Here is a 20,858-nt window from a genome sequence, read left to right on the forward strand (position 1 = left end):
CTAGTCTTCCAAACATCGCCACACAGTGCACCACAAATCTGCCTACTGTACCTACACCATACAGACTAACTGATTTGTCTACCCATTTTTAATCTATAAACATCAGGTATTCTTATAAGAAGTTTATTGTTTCACCTCTCAGGGTTAAAGTTGTATAACGCTTATGGGATGATATTTAAAATTAAATATATATTATTTGGTATTGGTATTGGTATTGGGTTTTTGCTGTAACTTTATTTTATCATCTAATGGGTTGGAGATGATCAGTACGGGTGAGTAGACTATTGTTGATATTAAGCTTACTGTCAGATATTTTGGAGTAAGCATAGCATTGAAGACACTTTCTTAAGAATCGAAAAGTTTCATATGAATTAAATATTGTACCTTAAATTGACATGCACACACAAAGAAATTTACCGGCTGTGGCTTTTGCTCCTGCCTCTGAAGTGTCTATGCTGGGCTCCTCTAACACACAGGACACAGGTAGATGTTGTACACATTCGTTTATTAGCAGGTTGGCACAAGGGGTGTGTGTGTGTGTGTGTGTGTGTGTGTGTGTGTGTGTGTGTGTGTGTGTGTGTGTGTGTGTGTGTGTGTGTGTGTGTGTGTGTGTGTGTGTGTGTGTGTGTGTGTGTGTGTGTGTGTGTGTGTGTGTGTGGTTTAGCCAATGCACCACACGTGTGAGGCCTCACCCAGCTCCGGAGTCTAATCAGTGACTCGAGCTAGGTGAGGCTGCACCTAGCTGTGTCATCAACACCACACTCAACTGGAAACATAAACATAACGTGACAAAAAATATGCAATTTCTGCTTCGGTGACTGTTAATCCCAATGGGGAGCCAGAATGGAGACTAACTAGGTGGTTATTCCTTTGGCATGTTTGCGCCTTTCCTCCAAATTGTCGTAGTTTCCTTTGTATCAGGTTACCTCCAATATAAATTGGGATCCAAAAGTACATTTTACACAAACACACTTGAAATATTATGTGATTTATGTTTTTAACGTCAAGTAATATTTCATCGCTTAGTTAAGCAGTTATAAGCATCCGGTTAAATGTAAGTTATTGTAATTGAATGTACTTGACACTAGATGGCATGTGAGGATAGAATGTGTAAAAGCTAGTGCAAGAGTTTCAGCTTGCCGCCAAAACATCCCTGCTACCCATGGAAAAGTAATGAGGTAATGCAAAAATTAACAAATTGCTCTTAGTAATCATCAGTTATATGCTAACCTACGGCCCTATTGATGTTGGTTCCCTATTTCATCAATCAAAATAATTAATCTGCACAGAGTTGAACATGATGGAAAAAATAAAGGCTTAGGTGATCACACATGTATGAGGTTTCACAGCTAAACCAGTTTTAACTGATTGCTTTGGATCCCACTGACCTCTCAATCAGGCCAACACCATTTAGTTTTCGTCCAGGCGAGCAAGGCGCTGCACAGATATCCAGACTTGCTGAGCGACCCCTGATTGTTAATGTTGAATAAGCATTGATTTAGCTGAACCTGCATAACGATTTGAGTGAAGGAATGAATCACTGCTGTTCTGTGTGTGCAAAGTGTTGCTGTAGGCCACGCACACAAGGCGGGTCAATTCAACGCCATGCTGGGTTCTGCTCCTTTTGTTTTCTCTGCTTTGCTGCAGTGTTGTGCGGCACTGCTTTTACAGTGCCGGTGAACCGTTGACACGTGAGCCCAAAGTTTGACGAGAAGCCTGCGAGGATGCCCAATTAATTCGATTTTTCCGGCAGCTTCTTTGCAATCCACCGTTATGCCCCGAAGTTGTTGTAAAATGGCAGGGTGTGTGAGCAGAGGGAGGAAATGGAGAGCTAATAAATAATTCTTCAGGTTTCCTGTGCACACACACACACACACACACACACACACACACACACACACACACACACACACACACACACACACACACCCCTTGGCAGGAGTCATTACGGTATGCCGCAGGACCTGGAGCAGCGGAAGTGTTTGATGCCGGGACCCCCCCTCCCCCTCCTCAAGCGCTCAGGTGTAATTGACTAATAGGTCCTACGGGACAGGCACTACTGTACAAAACAGGATGCAGGTGCCAAGTAAAAAGGCAAGGGTATCAAACCGTCATTCACACCTTTCCTCGAAAGCCACCTACCTTATCCCTCAGCAATCATTTCCTCCGACAGAAAACCCTGCTGCTGACATGTACTGTTCTCAGTGAGGTGTGACGCGGAGACATTTGACAATTGTCGACGACAAATAAACAGGTTCACAGTACAAGCAGTTTGCTTCAAATCAACTGAATACAGACTGAATATTTGTCTGTGTGAAGAATTAATTTGGTAGTTTTCAGTCATGTGTACAACTGCACATATATAATCAGCCCCATGTTGGGAAGCACCATAACCTGTTAATGAGTATTTTCTAATCTTAGACAATTCACCTGCAATTTAGCGGTATTATCCGCCAACACTATTATCAGCACTATAATGGTGTTGACTGGAGAAATATATTGTAGCTTGCAGCTTTCTGGAGGCACTTATTTATCATGCCTCGCAGTCACCAACCCTTCTAAAGGTATTTTCTAAACAGTATAGTCAATCACAGCAAGAGAGGACTTGCTAATACAATAAAATAGATAAAAGTTGTGCTATGTTTGCTTATTTTTATCCTCTATAGAGCATCAATTTGCTGTGTCATATTCACCAGAAGAGCATTGCGGTCTAATGTAAGCTTACAAATAGAAAATGCATGAATCCTTAATCCATTTGTATAGTGTACTATGCAGCATGCTTATCGAATAGCCCTCCGATATAAACCTGAACCAGGATCCTGGTGTCTTCATGAACAGTGCCAGGCCTAGCAGAACCAGTCTCTGGAGGCCATGGAGGTCACTCCATTCCTCATTTCCCAGGTTGTCCTTCGTATGGATCTTACTGCAGTGACTGGGCATGTGGACTACAAGAACTAGGATGCTTGTCACCTAAATGAGAAGACTAATGGCACATCTCCTTATCGCTAGTGTTTCTCCAGTTGTGGTACTACATCTGCTGTCAGGTGCTGGCCAAGCAGCTAATTAACATGTTGCATCCATTACGAAGGGGGAGGAGTTGAAGGGATGTACCTACTCCCCCCCGCCCAAAAAGATAATCGGTTTTAGTTTTGATTTAATCATCCCTCATCCACTGTTATATACTGGAAGAATGTCTGCTTTGTTGAATTTGATTGTTGATTGTTTTTCTCTTGAGATGGAAGCACAACTTAGAACAAAATGGCATCAGTGGAAACTTCTCAGATGTATGGTATTGAACTCTAGGATATTGTCAGTAGCTCAAAATATGAGCTATTCTGTCATTCAGTCAGCATGCAGGCTATATATGTTGGTAATGCTAAGCAATCTAGAGATAATAAATATTTCTTTCAAGGTAATAATTACATTTAGTAATAAAAACCATAAAGTAATGCATCCAACCTTAAATCTCCAGTACATTTTGTATTTCTACAAACAAAAGTATCTCTCCCACAATCTATATCTGTCAACGACATGCAATCATACTCATTATCGCTCATTGCATGCATTAAGATGAAAAAAATATAATGACACTACTGCCACATCACTTTCACCATCTCCGCCCTCTATTTCCCTCTCGCTTTGTGCATCTCTAAGTCACGTGTTTCTATTATTGAAATGTACAAATTCCTGTAGGGGGTTAACGAGAGGAAGAGGGAGGGCGAGAGAGACAGAAGAAGAGGAGAGAATGCACAGAGCAATGGGCACTGGAGAGGAATGTGTTGCATGGCCCGCAGCCTAACGGGTAATAAAGTCATTAATTCAGCTGATTAAGTTGGCCTTTGGGTGAAAGAAAAATCATATCCGTCTCCTTTTGAGTTGTGACTGGGAAAGCACAGAAGTGGGAGAAGTCAGCTAATTAGTGTTGAAAAACATTGTGGAGGGAGGGAGAGAGAGAGGGAGAGGGGGGCATGGGAGGAGGAAACTGTGTGTGTGTGTGTGTGTGTGTGTGTGTGTGTGTGTGTGTGTGTGTGTGTGTGTGTGTGTGTGTGTGTGTGTGTGTGTGTGTGTGTGTGTGTGTGTTTCTGTTTGTGTGGGGAGGAGGAGCAAGATGAAGAAGGGAGGTTGCAGAAAGGTGTTTTGACTAAACTACTAATGAGGCATGTTTGGGGTGACCGAGTGACAAGCTCATCAAAAAATAGCCGCCTTGCCAAGCGACACGCCGCTCTCCAAGACTAGCCGGCTACTTTTGAGCCACGCGTTGCTGCTTAATGATGTGAGTTTAACGACACGGAGACAGAGACGGCGGGAGAGTCAGGGCGAGATGTCAGTTTGCCGGTGGTATAATGAGCTTGTTGTTGGTTGTTGGGTGCGAGAGAAGAAAAAGGAAATGAAAGGAGCAGCGCTGGAAACTATGACCCATCTAACGAACACACACACACACACACACACACACACACACACACACACACACGCGCAAACCCCTTTCAACCTAAATTATTTCTGCTGCTAGTTATGCATCTTCAAGGAGATCTAGAATGCATGCAATGCCCCCCTTTTCCTGTGTTCACGAGGTAAGAGCTAGCTATTCATTAATATTTTGAATATATATATTTGTGTATATATATATATTTGGCTACGCATATCCCTTATTACAAATCATAAAATAACAATATTTGTATATACATTTTATTATTATAATTGAAGGGAGGACTTTGCCATTGCCCTCTCCCTGACACTTCAGACTGGGTATTGTAGTCCCCTGTGACTCTGCTTCGGACTGGGAATTGTAGTCCTCTGTGATGACGGGTGACTCCACTTCAGCCTGGGCATTGTAGTCCTCTGTGACTCCACTTTGGACTGGATATTGTAGTCCTCTGTGACTCCACTTCAGACTGGGTATTGTAGTCCACTGTGACTCCACTTAGGACTGGGTATTGTAGTCCTCTTTGACTCCAATTCAGACTTGGTATTGTAGTCCTCTATGACTCCACTTCAGAATGGGTATTGTAGTGCTCTGTGACTCTACTTCAGACTGGGTATTGTAGTCCTCTGTGACACTACTTCAGACTGGGTATTGTAGTCTTCTATGACTCCACTTCAGAATGGGTATTGTAGTGCTCTGTGACTTTACTTCAGACTGGGTATTGTAGTCCTCTATGACTCCACTTCAGAATGGGTGTTGTAGTGCTCTGTGCCTCCACTTCAGAATGGGTATTGTAGTCTTCTGTGTGTTGGATGGGGGGGACAGGGACCGCTGGGTTTGGCGTGTGTCGCAGCAGTCAAGCCTCCCCTCTCTGGATTATGTGGGAGAACCAAAGAAGAAGAATAATCCCCTGAAGGAAGGGGGAGACGAAGTGCTGCAATAAGTAGGATTACCTCATGTTTTTTTTTATCCAAAACGACTCCTTCAGCAATTAGTGTTGCGATGATGTGCTCTGGGAGCCCTTTGTTATTTATTTATTTTTGATGTGTTATTTAATATACAATAACTTTATGGTTCACAGGGGGATGCGTTGAGATAGCACATTAACGTGAGACAACGGCTGTGCCCGGGTACTAATTACAATCCATCGTACATCATAGTAATAAAATAAAAAAATAACTTGCCAGTGAATTATTAGGGTAACTTTTGATCCACTCTTGCTAAAGTGTAGATTAGTTTCGACCACAAGCTGCATCTCCCCACCCCCCCCCTCCCCCCCACCCCAACCCCACTCTGACCCTGCTGGTCTCTGAGCTCATTGGCCAGCTTCTGGGATGAAAGAAAACACAACGAAATACGTCACAAGGTGTTCCTAACAGCAGGGAGAGTAGAGGTTTTCAGAGTGCAGAGCCTTCTGTGTGCTGGCCGGGCTTCATCAGGCCACATGAGCACACACACACACACACAAACACACACACACACACACACACACACACACACACACACACACGCACAACCTTTTCACTGTGTACAAAGGCGGAGAAGTGGAAGAGAGAGAGTGAGAGAGACTGGTGTCTTTGGCTGGGAGAAATTGAATGGGCTCTCTCTTGTGGAGTCCATTAGAATCTTTGAGTGTGTTCCTTGATCGCAGAAGAGGGACAAACAAATGCTCTCTGTGGAGTCTGCCCAATAACGCTGGCTGGCTACCCACCGGCTCACAGAACTGAAGAGAGGAGAGAGAGAGAGAGCAGGTCCCACAGTAGAAGACCAGGACCGGCTTGGAGCTGAAAAGGACTCGGCTTGAACAAGAGAGATAGAGAGAGAGAAAGTGTGTGTGTGTGTGTATGTGGGGGGGGGAATATTTTCTCCTTGCGAATCGGATGAATGGCGAGAAAGCGATGGGGATGCAGGCAGGGGCAGGCAGGGTTAACAGAAGCTGCCGCTGCCTGGCGGTGACGATGCATCAGGGCCAGGGCCGCGGTCAAGATACTGTGTCACATAGAGTCTGCGGTTCTTTTCTTCTGAATGTGTGTGTGGGTGTGCATTCCAAAGATCTCCCTCCAGACACAAGCACACACACACACACACACACACACACACACACACACACACACACACACACACACACACACACACACACACACACACACACACACTACATTATTTTTTTTGGAATGCTAAAAGGAGATGGGAATATTGTGGCCTCATGTGGGGGGGATGTAGCATAAAGATAGACTGGGGAGGGGAGAGGAATGACCGAGTTATAGCTTAGCAACGGGAGATTGTGGGGAGTCCTTCATTACGAGGACGTGTGTCCTGCTAAACCTTAGCATCAGATAGGCTTTGATTGTTTTTCGCAGATACACTGTAATCTCGCAGATCTCACAGGCTGTAATTGGATTCTTATGGGAAATCAGAAGGAATGTCCTATTAAGTCCAATCTCTTTGTTTCAAAACAACACGACCGATGGGGAACAGATTAGAAATATTTTAAAGGCAGGAACATTTTTTGAATATGCACACTAAAACCAATCGTTATTTTAATAAAAGAAGCAAATTAACCTCAAGCCATTTTATGAGTTATCGTGCCATTGTCAAAGCTTGAAATATTTTCTAGAGAAAATACACATGCACGCACAAATAGGCAGAAAGACAGACATAGACCAAACACAAACAGGATTTGCATACCGGAATATATTTCTTTTTAATTATGTGACAAGATATTGTACTTTGACATTTTTTCAAATAACCCCAGAGCAATTACTGTCACTGAAGGTGTGTGAAATTGCTGCAAAAAGTAAAAGCTGACTGGTAATTAATTCTTCCTTTGAAATTGCATTAAAACTCCCTTGAAAATATAAATCCCTAATTGGAATAAACTCTTACAGGGGATGGTGAGAAGGATAGGAACCACCGGAGCAAAATAACTTTTCCATAACAGCTTTATGTGAGGGCTTTCCTCCGTCAATGCTTTGCCCATTTCTACCCGGTGCCACAGGGACAGGAAGTGGCGAGGGGGGTGAAAGACGATGGCAGAACACGTCTAGATTTCAGTATCCTCGCAACCACAGCCTTGGGATTTTAATTCGCAGGCAAGGTTTTGATTTTCATTTGTTTTTATTTTTTACTCACACACACACACACACACACACACACACACACACACACACACACACACACACACACACACACACACACACACACTCTGACATTTATCTGACAAACAGTGGCTGACGGGGGTACTCTACATTTGTATTTTTTGCATTCTTTTTTTTTTTTTTTTAAATGAGCTTTAAAAAAAAATAAGATTCCACACACAAACACACCACATCCGCGCATATGCAGTTAGGGCGAGATCCTGCCTTGTGCTCTGTCGTTTCTCCATCTCTCTCCTCCACGTAGACCTGCAGCCGCATGGTGGGGTTCTATCCTGTGGGACCTCGACGCCGCGGCGCTGCAAGCCACGTTCTTACCTCGCTAATGAAAATATCACAGGAGATGCATGGAGACCCGGTGGGTGGTGATGACCTTTCCACAGAGCGAGAAAGAGGGAGGCATTTCGCCTCGCTGCTCTGCCCTCCCACTCTCTCTCTCTCTCTCTCTCTCTCTCTCTCTCTCTCTCTCTCTCTCTCTCTCTCTCTCTCTCTCTCTCTCTCTCTCTCTCTCTCTCTCTCTCTCTCTCTCTCTCTCTCTCTCTCTCTCTCTCTCTCTCTAAAAATCCCTCCCCCTTCACTCCCTCCCCCCTGGGGCGTTGTGGCAGAGCGACTGGAACGTATTGAGTGCTTGTAGATCTATACTGTGTGTAAATAATTTATCACTGATGAGACCAGGGGAAAGTGCACAAAAATGCACCACAAAGGACGATGATCATGGTGGTGTGTGTGTGTGTGTGTGTGTGTGTGTGTGTGTGTGTGTGTGTGTGTGTGTGTGTGTGTGTGTGTGTGTGTGTGTGTGTGTGTGTGTGTGTGTGTGTGTGTGTGTGTGTGTGAGAAAGCAAGAGTTTAGCTATAAATTTAAATTTGAAAGGTTACATCTTAAATGTTGTGCATCGGAGCCATGCCATTGTGTGGAAGCCCAAACCTTTTGAAAATATCAACGCACAACGTGTGCCACGACTGACCCATTAACAATGACTCAATGGATATTGTTTATAATTCCAACCGTTATGTCTAAATGTGCTCCACACAGGTTACCACACACACGGTCTGCTAAAGTGAATTTCATTGTGGAATGCTGATTGGCTAGAACTGTGTTCATGTGATCCGTAGTTAACCGCAAAACGATACCATCGTAGTTTAAGCCCAGCCTTGACACAGTTCTAAATTAATGCTCTGAAACCAGGTCCTCTTTTCTCAGGCTACTACTCACATTGTTGGTGTTGTTAGCTATAGACTTGCAAAGACTATACTTTCAAATTCTATGATATTATTTAATGCGTGCCACAGTATGGATTATTGCTTGAAAAAAATTATGAATGCTACGAATCCAACAGTAAAGTCCATATATGTCCCTGTGCAGATATGCCCTTATAGTTGTTCGGGACAGTGTAATCAATGTGGCAATCGGCACATATTTCAAGACTTTGGCATAACTTAACGTGTTCATTCTACCCATCTATTTTAATTATTCGCGGGCTGAGCTAACCTTTTACATAAGCCATCCCACTGTGCTTTGAAGAGCGGTATTCAGAGTAACATATAACATGCAAACTCTGATTATTAATAATTTCTGCTGCCCAATGATTCATAATTATTCATTGGGAAAGTTCAAAATATTATAATAGGAAAAGAAAATTGCTCTTATTAAAGAGGTGATTTATAAATTGCGTATTATATTGGATCACAATGTCAATACATTTTGTACTCGCAGCACTAATAACTGAAACTTTTGTGCAAACATTGATGAGGTCACATTGGTTGCTTTTAGAGGCACTAACAACTGCATTGGCACACATTATTTATTTATTTACACAGTGTTGTTTATTCAAAGTTTCGTATGTCTCCACCATTCCTGCTGATTTATAGGATTGATTGCAGCTGATCAATGTGAGTCAATGCGTACCAGTGCCCCATTAGCTTGGCATCCATTTGGCACACTTTTAGATACCCAGCGGAAGAAAATATGTCATTTGAAAATTAGCGTTTTGCATATTGCTAAATCGTTGAATTTCGTGTTAAATTCTTTCTCATACACCTTTTATATGTCGAAGAACAGAGAAGTATACAACTATGTGAGGCTACACACAGTGCATGTATGATAGATACAACTATGCATAACTAGATACAATGTGTGTACACAATATATACAATTATCTATTACTACATACAGTGTGTGTATACGATATTAACTACATAGTAGTTAAAATCGTATATGTAACTATGTATAACTATTTACCAGAAGTGATATATACAAGTCTGTATAACTACATACAGAATGCGTATGTGATGAATACAATTAAATATAATTTCATTCAGTGCATACATATGCTCATGCATGTTTTAATGCATTAGTATGATTTCCATAGCGCGTCGTGTTCCATTGTCTGGCGTCCTGGTCCAGATTGGCCTGGAGAACCTATTATGTGATGCCTGGCTCTCCCTTGGTACTTATCCCCATTACTATGTAATGACATTCATGAGCTGGGCACGCCATACGGTGGCACGTGCTGCACAAGGCTCCTCACTATGGATCTAGTGTAGGGGCCGCCATAGTGTCCTCGGGCCATTTGGCTGAGGCCTAATGACCAATCCTGTGCCCCCCCCAAGATCCCCCGCCGCCCCCCACCCCCAGGTCCCAGGAGTGGAGGGCTGCCGAGGCTTTGTAGGAGAGGCACTGAGGACGCCTTTGAAGGAATGTTCCGGGGCGCGTGGATGTTTGTGTGGTCGCCCCCGTTGCGTTCGGAACTGTTGTGTTGTGTTGTGGGAGGTGTTGTTTTCAGTTGGTGTGTTGTGTTGTGCTGTTCTTGGACTTGTGTGGTGTGTTGTGATGTGTTGCCTCTGGCACATACTGCCCCCCCACCCCCCGCACGCACCCCCCCCCCCCCTTCCACTGCCCTGCAGACATGTGCAGACACACCCAAGAAGATTAGCCTAAACACATATACAGATGTGCATACACCAGTATACAACACACACACACACACACACACACACACACACACACACACACACACACACACACACACACACACACACACACACACACACACACACACACACACACACAAACTGGGCCCTCACAGTAGGGTCCTCTATAATAGGCCCCCTGCCATCTGGAGACCCTGTCCAGGGGGGCTCAAACAAAAGAGCACACTTATTATGGTAGAATTATATATTTCTGTGTGTGCGTATATGTGTGTGTGTCTTTGTGTTTGCGTGTGTGTGTGTGTGTGTGTGTGTGTGTGTGTGTCTGTGGCTTGCATGTGTGTGTTTGCGCTTCCCTAGGGTGTGTGTGTGTGTGTATGTGTCTGTGTGTGTGTGTGCTATGGCAAGACATATCACCAGATCTGCTCCACCTAAACCAATGTTTTCTCACCCCCTGCATCCACCCTGGGGCTATTAGCTTATGATGTTCCTTAGCAGGCTAATGGGCGCACACACTCTGGAGCGGAACCGCGTCTGGAACATCAGAGCTGGACATTAATATTTGGCAGCGTTCTGTCTAGAATAGACAAGGGTAAATCCAAGTTGTATTATGGTATTCATGTATAGTATAGGTTAGTACGGTATAGTATTCCATCAATTACTAACAGTAGAAGCAATAGCAAGTACAACACTGCCATATCATTGCATATTTATAATATTCCATATTCACTGCAACATCGCTGAGCCGTTGACTTTGTCATCCAGAATAGATTTGATGCTGTGTTGTGATGTTAAAGATATTATTTAGGACGGTATGTGCAGTGATCTTAAGGTTTGTAGACCAAGTGGCAGTTGCTTTTGCCCGGACCCTTTGTTTGTGATTTTCCGTCTTTCCTAGATATATATTTTGGAAAAACGACCAATTCTCATAGGATCTCTACCGCTATATTGCTCTACTACATAAATGTGGATTTTTTTTTCCGTCATTTCCTCCACACTAGAACGTTCCCCCTCCCCGTGAAGTAACGGGCACTATTGTCTCCCGCGTCCCCGCCCTCTCCTTTCAAAGCGTGCCGCCGTCATCTTAAAACAGAATCAAAGGAGGATATTTTTGGGTGATTTTTTTTCTTCCCCTAAAACACGGAATACTAAGAACCATTTATCCTTTGTCCCTATTCCATATATGAAAAATAATTGTCATAACCACCCCTCCTCCTCCTCCTCCTCTTCCTCCTCCTCCTGCTCTCCCCTCCTCCCCTCTGCCCCCTTCCCTCGAGCCTTTTATGAAAATCAGACCCAGAGAGTGCCTAATTAGCCGTGATTCACGGTAAAGGAAGGGGAAAAGGGAGGAATGTGAATAAATTGAGGAGCGGGAAGAGGAGTGAGCGGAGCGACAGACTGGTGATTAATGTGGAGGCTGTGATGCACGTCAACGGGAGACAAATGGAGGGAATGGCGAGATATTCTACTCTCGATCCACGACGCCACATTCAGACGCCGCTGAATTGCACGAACTTTGCCCTGTAGCCCGCGAGGGACGTGTGCCCTTCAGTATTTCTCTACATCCAACTTTTCTTTCTTTCTTTCTTTCATTTTTTTTTTAAGAGAATATATGTTTTGTATTCATGATCAATTTGGTTAATAATATGCTAAAACATATTTATTTTAATTTTGAAAATTCAAGTCATGCAAAACATATCAATGAAAGGTCCTGTGTGGGGCATATAGCATTAACCAGCAGGGTTGTAGGTTCAATTCCCAAAGGGGCCATCCATGCTAAGAGTGCATGAACTCACACTATGGCAATTAGATATTAATAAAATTGTGTCTGTGTGTCTGTCTCCCAGTTTGTCTGACTGTCTGCCTGTCTGTCTGTGTTAAAGGTTGAATGTGTGTTTTATGTGACTGCATGGCTATCAGCCTCATTAGGGACTAACTAATGGTCACCCTGACTTGCTGGCTGCAGCATGTTTGGCCCATAATAACCCATGATGGGCGGCAGGGGCTGGGATCCTGCCCTGTCCTGGCACACCAACGTGCCCAATTTGTTAGATTTCCTGAACAGGATGTTTTTGATTGGCTTTTCATTGGCCCATCTGGGCTCACTGCTGTTAACATGCGGCGGGACTAAATACGACTCAAACCCCCAAAATCCGCCCGCTAAACCGGCCTGTTGACTGATTGGCTGGCTGAATAATTGTGTGACTGATTTGCTTGCTGTCTGGTGGTGCTGGCTGGCTGCTTACAGCAGCGTCTCCAGTAATCAGAGCTCCGTAGGCCTGGCAGCAGCGCTAATTGACGAGGGGGAAAGCAGGAGTACTCTCCCCCCACTGCTAATGGAAATCTCTCCTGCAATCTCTCTCTCTCTCTCTCTCTCTCTCTCTCTCTCTCTCTCTCTCTCTCTCTCTCTCTGTGCATGTCTGTCTCCCCCTCTCCCTGTGTATGTGTATGTATCTTTTTCTCTCTCACACACAAACATACACACACACACACACACACACACACAGGCACGTATGCTGACCCAATCTCTGGGTCTGATTCGTGTTCACCAAATTAAAAATAAAAAAGGGAGAAGAGTCTGTGTGAAGGTCAGAAGAAATGCCTCATGCAGGGTTGCCCATCAATTCTGTGCTCTCTTCGCTCTCCTGTGCATTCCAATGAGAGTGGAATAAATCACTGAGCATTCTGATGGCAGCGCTTCCATTATTTCAGCTGGTGCAAATGTTTGATGAATTGGATTATGCTGTAGCAATTACGCTATCTGCTCACGTGATGGAAACACTGGCTGTCGTTAATTACAATTGCCTCTGTGTCATTTGTAATTCCAAAGCTTTGTGCTGGCTATATGCTGGTCAGAACCCAGCAAACACGTTCTGCACTGGGATTGTGACTCAGCTTTGGCTTTCATTATTCCATTTGCATTATTCAATATCAGAACCCCAAAATACACGGTTAAATAAACGTCATGCTATGCGGTTTTACATACATTGTGTGTGTTGTTTCGTATTCTTCTGCGTGTCAGAGTGGCTTCTCTGCGCCTCCTCCTCCTCCTCCACCTCCTCCCCACTCGGGGCACGCTGCGCGCTGCTCCTCTCTCCTCCCGTTGTCCCGCGGCGACGCTGTTTTTTCCTAATCGGCAGGAGCGGGAAGCTTCGGCGGCGCGTGCTCGTTAGGCCCGCTCTTCCTCCCCTGTCACTCGGGTGGGGTTTGGGGAAGGGAGGGGGGGGGGGGGGGGGGGAAGTGATCAGTGTTCCTTTTCTAGGTCACTGGTTACGCGTGGCGCCTCGCCACCCCGGGAGCCATTCATATTCTGCGTTATTATCAGCCGCCACCGCATCTCAGACGCTCTCTCTCTCTCTCTCTCTCTCTCTCTCTCTCTCTCTCTCTCTCTCTCTCTCTCTCTCTCTCTCTCTCTCTCTCTCTCTCTCTCTCTCCCTCTGCCTGACGATGCCTTCCCCATCACCAGCGGTATCTGCTGCGGACCATCTCGAATTCAGACGCTGCCTCCTCCTAAGACCCTGGGAAGCCCGGAAGTCCCCGAAGATACAGCAGAGAGAGCGACAAGGAAAGATTGTTTTCGTGATTGTTGGCAGGAGGGGAAACAAAAGGGGTTGAGGGGGGGGGGACGGCAGGGGGGGGGGGGGGGGAGTTTTGAAATATTAACGTGGAAAGCGTCTCTCTGGAAGGAGAGGGGTTTGTTGTGTTCCATATTTGATGTTGGTAAACTACGGTGGTACACAGGGATCCCATTAGAATCACGGAGATGTCAGCGCCACTGAGGATTCACTGTGACTTCCTGCGAGGCTCTGGAGTTATTGTGACTGAGTAAGGATGGGGAGGGATGTATACATGGCATCTGCTCCTGTGTGTAAGTTGTAATTTATGCAGAGAGGAGCTGATTTATTTAACGAGAGCGCAACATTCTCCTCGTTTTATAACCAGTTGGGCCTCACTTCTGCGTCCAATAAAATACTAGTAATCAGAAATATAATTTAATTGACATTTAATAGATGATTAGGATAGATCTTTTCTCGATAGCTGTTTGAAAACTGCTCTAAAACTGCTGTGATGTGTCTCGGCAGCGCTGGCAATAAATGCTTTATTAGTGAATAAAAAATGCAACTGGTAGGGTTGTAAAACAAGGACTCAGGCAAATGCATGTTCCCATCAGGGAGTCTACGTTCTCCCTACCCTCTGTTCACCTTATAGCTCACCTGGAGAGAACAGGTGGCTCTCCTACGCACAGAGGGAGGGAAACACTGGTATTTAGTCTCTTTTTAATTTTAATCTATTCGCTTGTTTATTTTGCAGTAACAGCTCCCATTACTTTGCTTAGCCTTAGTTGAGTCGTGTTTCATGATCAAAATGACACATATTCTGAGGGACGTCACACATGCCTGTGCCTGAATGTTAACATGGAAGTATGCTTCCAGATAGGCCCGCACAGCAGTGTGTTAGAACAAGCAGCCGGTCCTGGCATCTCCCCAGATCTCTCACCACTGACCATGATGAAGCACCATCAGGGTAGTCTTCCTCCATCAATCTGTCTGTCAGTCCATCCATTTGTCCATCCATGCATCCATTTAGTGTTGTGTAAGGGGAGGGGGTTGTGCGTATCAACAACACTGGAGTGGCAAGCCACGAAGGAAGGAACTCATATAAATATTAATACAGCCACTGCCAAGCCGCTAGACTGGGCAATTAAATTATAAACAAAATGATAATCGTGCGTGTGTGTGTGTGTGTGTGTGTGTGTGTGTGTGTGTGTGTGTGTGTGTGTGTGTGTGTGTGTGTGTGTGTGTGTGTGTGTGTGTGTGTGTGTGTGTGTGTGTGTGTGTGTGTGTGTGTGTGTGTGTATGCAAGCGAGCGAGCGAGCGAGAGAGAGAGAGAGCAGGGGAGAATCTAATTTAAAATTCTGTTATCAGTGCGGTATGAAGGCCCCAGCAATAAAAGCTAGTCCAGGTACACAGATAGCGCGGGGAGCCAGAAGTGGCCCTTGTCAGAGGACTGAATAGAATGAAATTGAGCACAACTATTCATTTATAACTACTTACAGGAAGTGTACAACGCAGGAGCTGCCACTGATTCATTTGTTGGGGGGTTGGAAGGGGGGAGGGGGGAGTGGGGATTTAACAATATTTTCTCACCCCGGCAAATAGCATTTCTATTTTCAGGCCACACACGTTGTGGTGAAATAACCTGCCTGAATATGTCAGGTAAGTGGATGGTTTTCTTTGGGGGGCGATGGCCTTTGTGTGTGTGTGTGTGTGTGTGTGTGTGTGTGTGTGTGTGTGTGTGTGTGTGTGTGTGTGTGTGTGTGTGTGCGTGTGTGTGTGTGTGTGTGTGTGTGTGTGTGTGTGTGTGTGTGTGTGTGTGTGAAAATGCTTTTCAACCTAAATGGAGGCATGCTGGCAAAGGGGCGGCGTGCGTGTGTGTGTTTGTGAGAGGGTTCACACTCATTTCCTTGTTTTAGTACCTGTGTGAGACACTAGCAGGGCTAGTTGCCTCCGTCTTGTTTCCGGGCCACTGATAATTTATCCATTTACTAACTAGAAAATGGCTAATTAAAATCCACTGCAGCTAACAGGCTGTCTGGGACACGGCTAATGTCACTGTGTGCTAATGCGTGCACACCGCTCCTGCCTAAGCACGGCCTAATCAGTGACTGTTACTCACCCCTCTACTCTGCAGATAATGATTTGGATGTGGGAGGAGGGGGAGGGATGGAGGGAGGATATAGTGTAACTGTAATCTTAAGTGCATTCAGATGGAGGACTCGGAGCGGCACTCTAATCTGGAATCGGACATTTCTGTTGTTCTTCGTTGTAGTCGCCACTACAGAAATGCTGTTCCTTTTATGCTGTTTCTCATCAGGACGGCAGGAGCCTGTTCCTAATGAGGAGTCTACGTGAGTCCAGCAGTACTGGACTAATGCCGCTCACGTTGGTGCGTTCGGCCCTGGGTTGGCTCTTATCACCGAAGTCCTACCGCCTGGAGTATATGAAGTGTGTTTTTCTTTGAAAGCGTATCAAAATGACAGTATGGTGGATACACAGAGAGACAGGGGGATTGAATTGGTTATTTTCTTCAGTGCATGTGGGTAATAATAATAATCATACATTTAATTTAGAGGCGCCTTTCAAGACACCCAAGGTCACCCAAGGTGCGGTGCTCAGTACAGTATCAGATGCTGTGTGCCACTATCGTATCGGAATCAATTAGAATGTGTTCCCTCCAGGTGAGCACTGTTTCATCACTACATAGCATAAATACAGACCTCGCAGAGAGCAAAACATATGGTACCGCGCTAATTTGCTTCCCAAAGAGCATATTTACCGACCAATTTCCAAACCTGTTCTCGTCTTGATTTGCCTCTGAGTATTCGGCGCGCTCATTATGGCACACTCCAACGTGAACGTACATGAATGCAGTAGCTTGGAGAATATAGGAAATGTGTTTTTAAAAGTCAGGCGTGGCGTCTCGACCATTTCCCTGTTATGGAGCCCGGGCCTCGGGAGGCAGGGCGGGAGAAAGGCACAGAGGCAGCGCTGCCTTTGTTAATTAAACCTGTCAATCAAAGATGTCCTTTTTGTTTTTTCTACATTTAGTTTCTATTTTGATTTGTTGAGAAGTTGTATGTTATTTTCTACCTCCCCTGCCTCCCTTTGGATCTGTGAGGTGTCACTCTCTGATCAAAGCAGTGATGGGGGCCCAGAACCCTCCACTCTTCAGTTCTCTCTCTCATGTCTGTAAACGGCTTGTGCAAACCTTTGTTGTGCTGAGTTTTTTTTATTATGTTTTTTTTTTGTTGCCTGAAAGTATCTCTACTCTAATTGTTTTCTTGTCATGTCTTATTTATTTCTCTTTCTCTCTCTGCTCTCTGGCTGCAAGTCTCTCTGCTTATTCCTCATCATTACACGTTCACATGAAGACGTGTTTCCTGGTTGCAGACACTCCCTGTTGATCGAGCTGAGAGATGTTTTTTTTCTCCAGACATCAGAGCTGACATCACACCACAAAGAATAATTTAGACGTAATTGGATTCAACTTTACTTTTTTCCTATGCACAATTTCAGCGTGAAATAAATAATGGAGAGCAATAACACGTGGAAATTCTCAGATTTTACCCTTAAGGCTTTTATATTTATCTACAAAATAAATATCAAATGGAAAGGAATTAAAAAAAGTTCAAAAGCTGTTTAAAACATTAATGAATGTAAACAATGGCTTTGTCTGTGTTAAAGATAAAAGCGTGCAATACAACAGCATAGAGCAAGTCACACAGGGTGACTGCAGATAAAACCGAACAATAAAGTTAAATCAACATGTGCATTTGGGATTTGCATTCTGTGGGCCCTCAATGTTTTGATGAAAGACACTCAAGCAGTCAGATGGATACCAGAGTTATGTTCGGATGCCTCAAAGTTATTTATAAAAAACAAAATTCAAAAGTTAATATTTATCTACGAACTTTTATAGTGTATAGTGAATACCATAGTTATTTGTTTCTTTGGAATTATTGCGTGAATTATGTTTATGTTGTGGCAGACGCCAGGGAGGAGTGAGGGGAGTGGTAGGTCTGGCAACCTGCTGGCTCCACCCCCAAGCCATCTATGGACTTCCTCACGTTAACGAGGCGAGCCTGGGGATCATTAAGCAGGGGTGCTCTAGCTTAAGAGGGCTAGCCAACAGACATGTGGGGAGGTTGAGGTTGGAGTTGGAAGAGGAGCTAGGGCTAGGTAAGGACAGGCAGGATCTGTGTGATCGCCTGGCAGTGTGGTACGCCCAGAGAGAGAGAGACAGGTGGAAGGTGTTTGACGGACGATAGCATAAAGGAGGTGGATGTCCCTTTCCCACCCTGGTTTCCATTTACTAGGTAAATAAACCATTCTGCACGTGAACTGCTGTGTGTTGTGTCATTTATCTACTCAACTTGGTAGCGTGGAAACCCCACACCCACTGGCCCGCTACAATGTTTACTTATATAAAGATATTTTATTCAAAGCATATGTGGACAGTGGTGTCATCAATATGTTCTGAGATGGAATTGAAATCGTTGTGCTTCTGTGTGAGTGTGAGAGTGTGTGTTTGTGTGTGTGTGGTTGTGTGTGTCTCTGTGCCTCTGTCTGTCTGCCTACGTACAATATGTGCATGCCTGCTTCTGTGTGCGTTTAAGGGCATGCATTCCCATAGGATCCAGACAAGCAATCATCAGCGATCGTATTCACACACACACAAAGACACACACACGCACAAAGACACACACACACACACACAAAGACACACACACATACACACTCACAAACACGCACACACACACACACACACACACACACACACACACACACACACACACTCTGACACAGACTTGCCGAGGTTGGAATTACACAGCACATCCTCATGAATGGTAAGTCGGTGTTGTCTGTGTTCCCATCAGCTGGACAGGCCTCTAGACGCTTCAGGAGTCAGATATTACGCAGAGCCTGGTTCGGAAAACACAGCGTTCCAAGGCTGCGTTCCTCCCGAGGTGCTGGCTGGCCGCGATGTCATACTGGGCTTTCTTTCCTGGTGCATGGCAAAGTTTTTTAAGAGGAATTCAAGGTTGTAAATTTGATTTATTTATGCCATTTATTATGCTACCGAGGGGGATTGTGGCTTCAGTTGTCGTTATAAACATGAATCAAAATTCGGTTGATAGTTGATAAATATATAATGTACGTTATTGCAATTTATTTACTCGAATGATATTTTGAGGAATTACATTTTTTGTTTAAATTCAGTCAAATGGAAACACAGGCAACAACAGCAACATCTTATCTTTGGAAATAACTAAATAAGAACATAAAATACATAATTTTATATTTATTTAATTATTACTTATGGAATAGAAGGTTAAACATTAGAGGCATCAAATAGATTTTAAGAGTGGTATGGTAATTATTTTTAATTAAGGCTTTGTGGGCGATAAACAATGCCTTGGAAGTGGATAATTTATTTATTGATGGGGTTGTGTTTTTATATTGTTCTAAAGATTGTATTCACAAATATAAATTATAATATCTGTTAAAAAACATTGATGCACCATCCAGATAGTGTTCATCTTTGTCCTGCAAATGACTAATGTTAATAATAATGTTGCATCATTATATGCATTTTTATAATTCTGATACAATGTTTCACATCTCTTTTTCATACTCTACTCCTTGGGAATAATTAAAAAAAATCAGCATTCTTAAGAATCCTTGTCGGGAGAAGATATCATATTTTGTTTAGCATTCTCATTGTCAAGGTAGAGAGAAAGGATTTCCAGCCCCCTGACCAGACACTGACATTGTCTCTCAGAGCGCCTGCAGGCAGACTGCTCCCTTCTCGTCGACGGGCTGAAAAGAAAGGGGACAATGGGTGACTCTTAAGCACCCGGTGCTGTGTTATCCCAACGCTTACATTTAAAGTATTCTTTTACTTTCCTGTAGAGGGGCCGTGGCGCCCCAGATAAGGATTGAGAAATGGCTGGGAGGGAGTATCAGGGAGGAGTTGAAAGGCCACAGAAATGCCAAGTCAGGCTTCTGTCTCTCTGGTCGAGTGTCTGATTGTTCAACACGACTCCAGGCAGCCAGGGCCTGACTCTGAATAGATAGAACTGTGTCTCTCAACAATACTTTAATGATGTGCCGTTTGTTCAGAAAATCCACTCAGCTCTCGGGAGTTAATTGGTTTTTCAAAAAGCTGTAAAAAATGAAAAAGAAGAAAAAAGTAATCCCATAGTAATAATCGTTTCTTGTAGACTCCTCTGTGTATCCCAACTAAACAAAGACCCTAATTGTTTTAGGGCTGAATGTGACTGTTTAATGTTCAGATTACCTATGCGAGCAGGCACCTCGTGTGCTCGAGCAGAGTAGAAAGCTGGGCATTAGCTCTCCTTCTGTGCTCAGATCAATACGTTCCCGACACACTTTGTCGTTTAATACGCATTATGACAACCGCGTATAATCATCTCCTATACTCTATATATCAAATACCACATATTTCAAGTAATGCCTCTGTGTATTATTCCGTTTGAAAATAATACAGAAGTAATACATAAACTCATTATTTCATTAAAATCAAGCAATGCCTCGACAAAATGGTGAACCTCACGGCCAAATGTTCGTCTTCTACTTCATCTTCTTCGTCGTCCTCCATTTTCTCTTTGAGCGCAGTTTTGATAACCCATTAAAACGGCGTTATCCGGGGTCGTTGACCTCTGTAATAATCCTTGGCGGGCCACACAATCGCGGCGTAGCGCTAATGCGTATTTCCGCTGCGGGGCTGGGGTGGCTACCACGATTGTGTGCGCTGACATGTGACATACG

Source organism: Gadus chalcogrammus, chromosome 11, assembly GCF_026213295.1.
Source record: "Gadus chalcogrammus isolate NIFS_2021 chromosome 11, NIFS_Gcha_1.0, whole genome shotgun sequence".
Taxonomy (NCBI): domain Eukaryota; kingdom Metazoa; phylum Chordata; class Actinopteri; order Gadiformes; family Gadidae; genus Gadus; species Gadus chalcogrammus.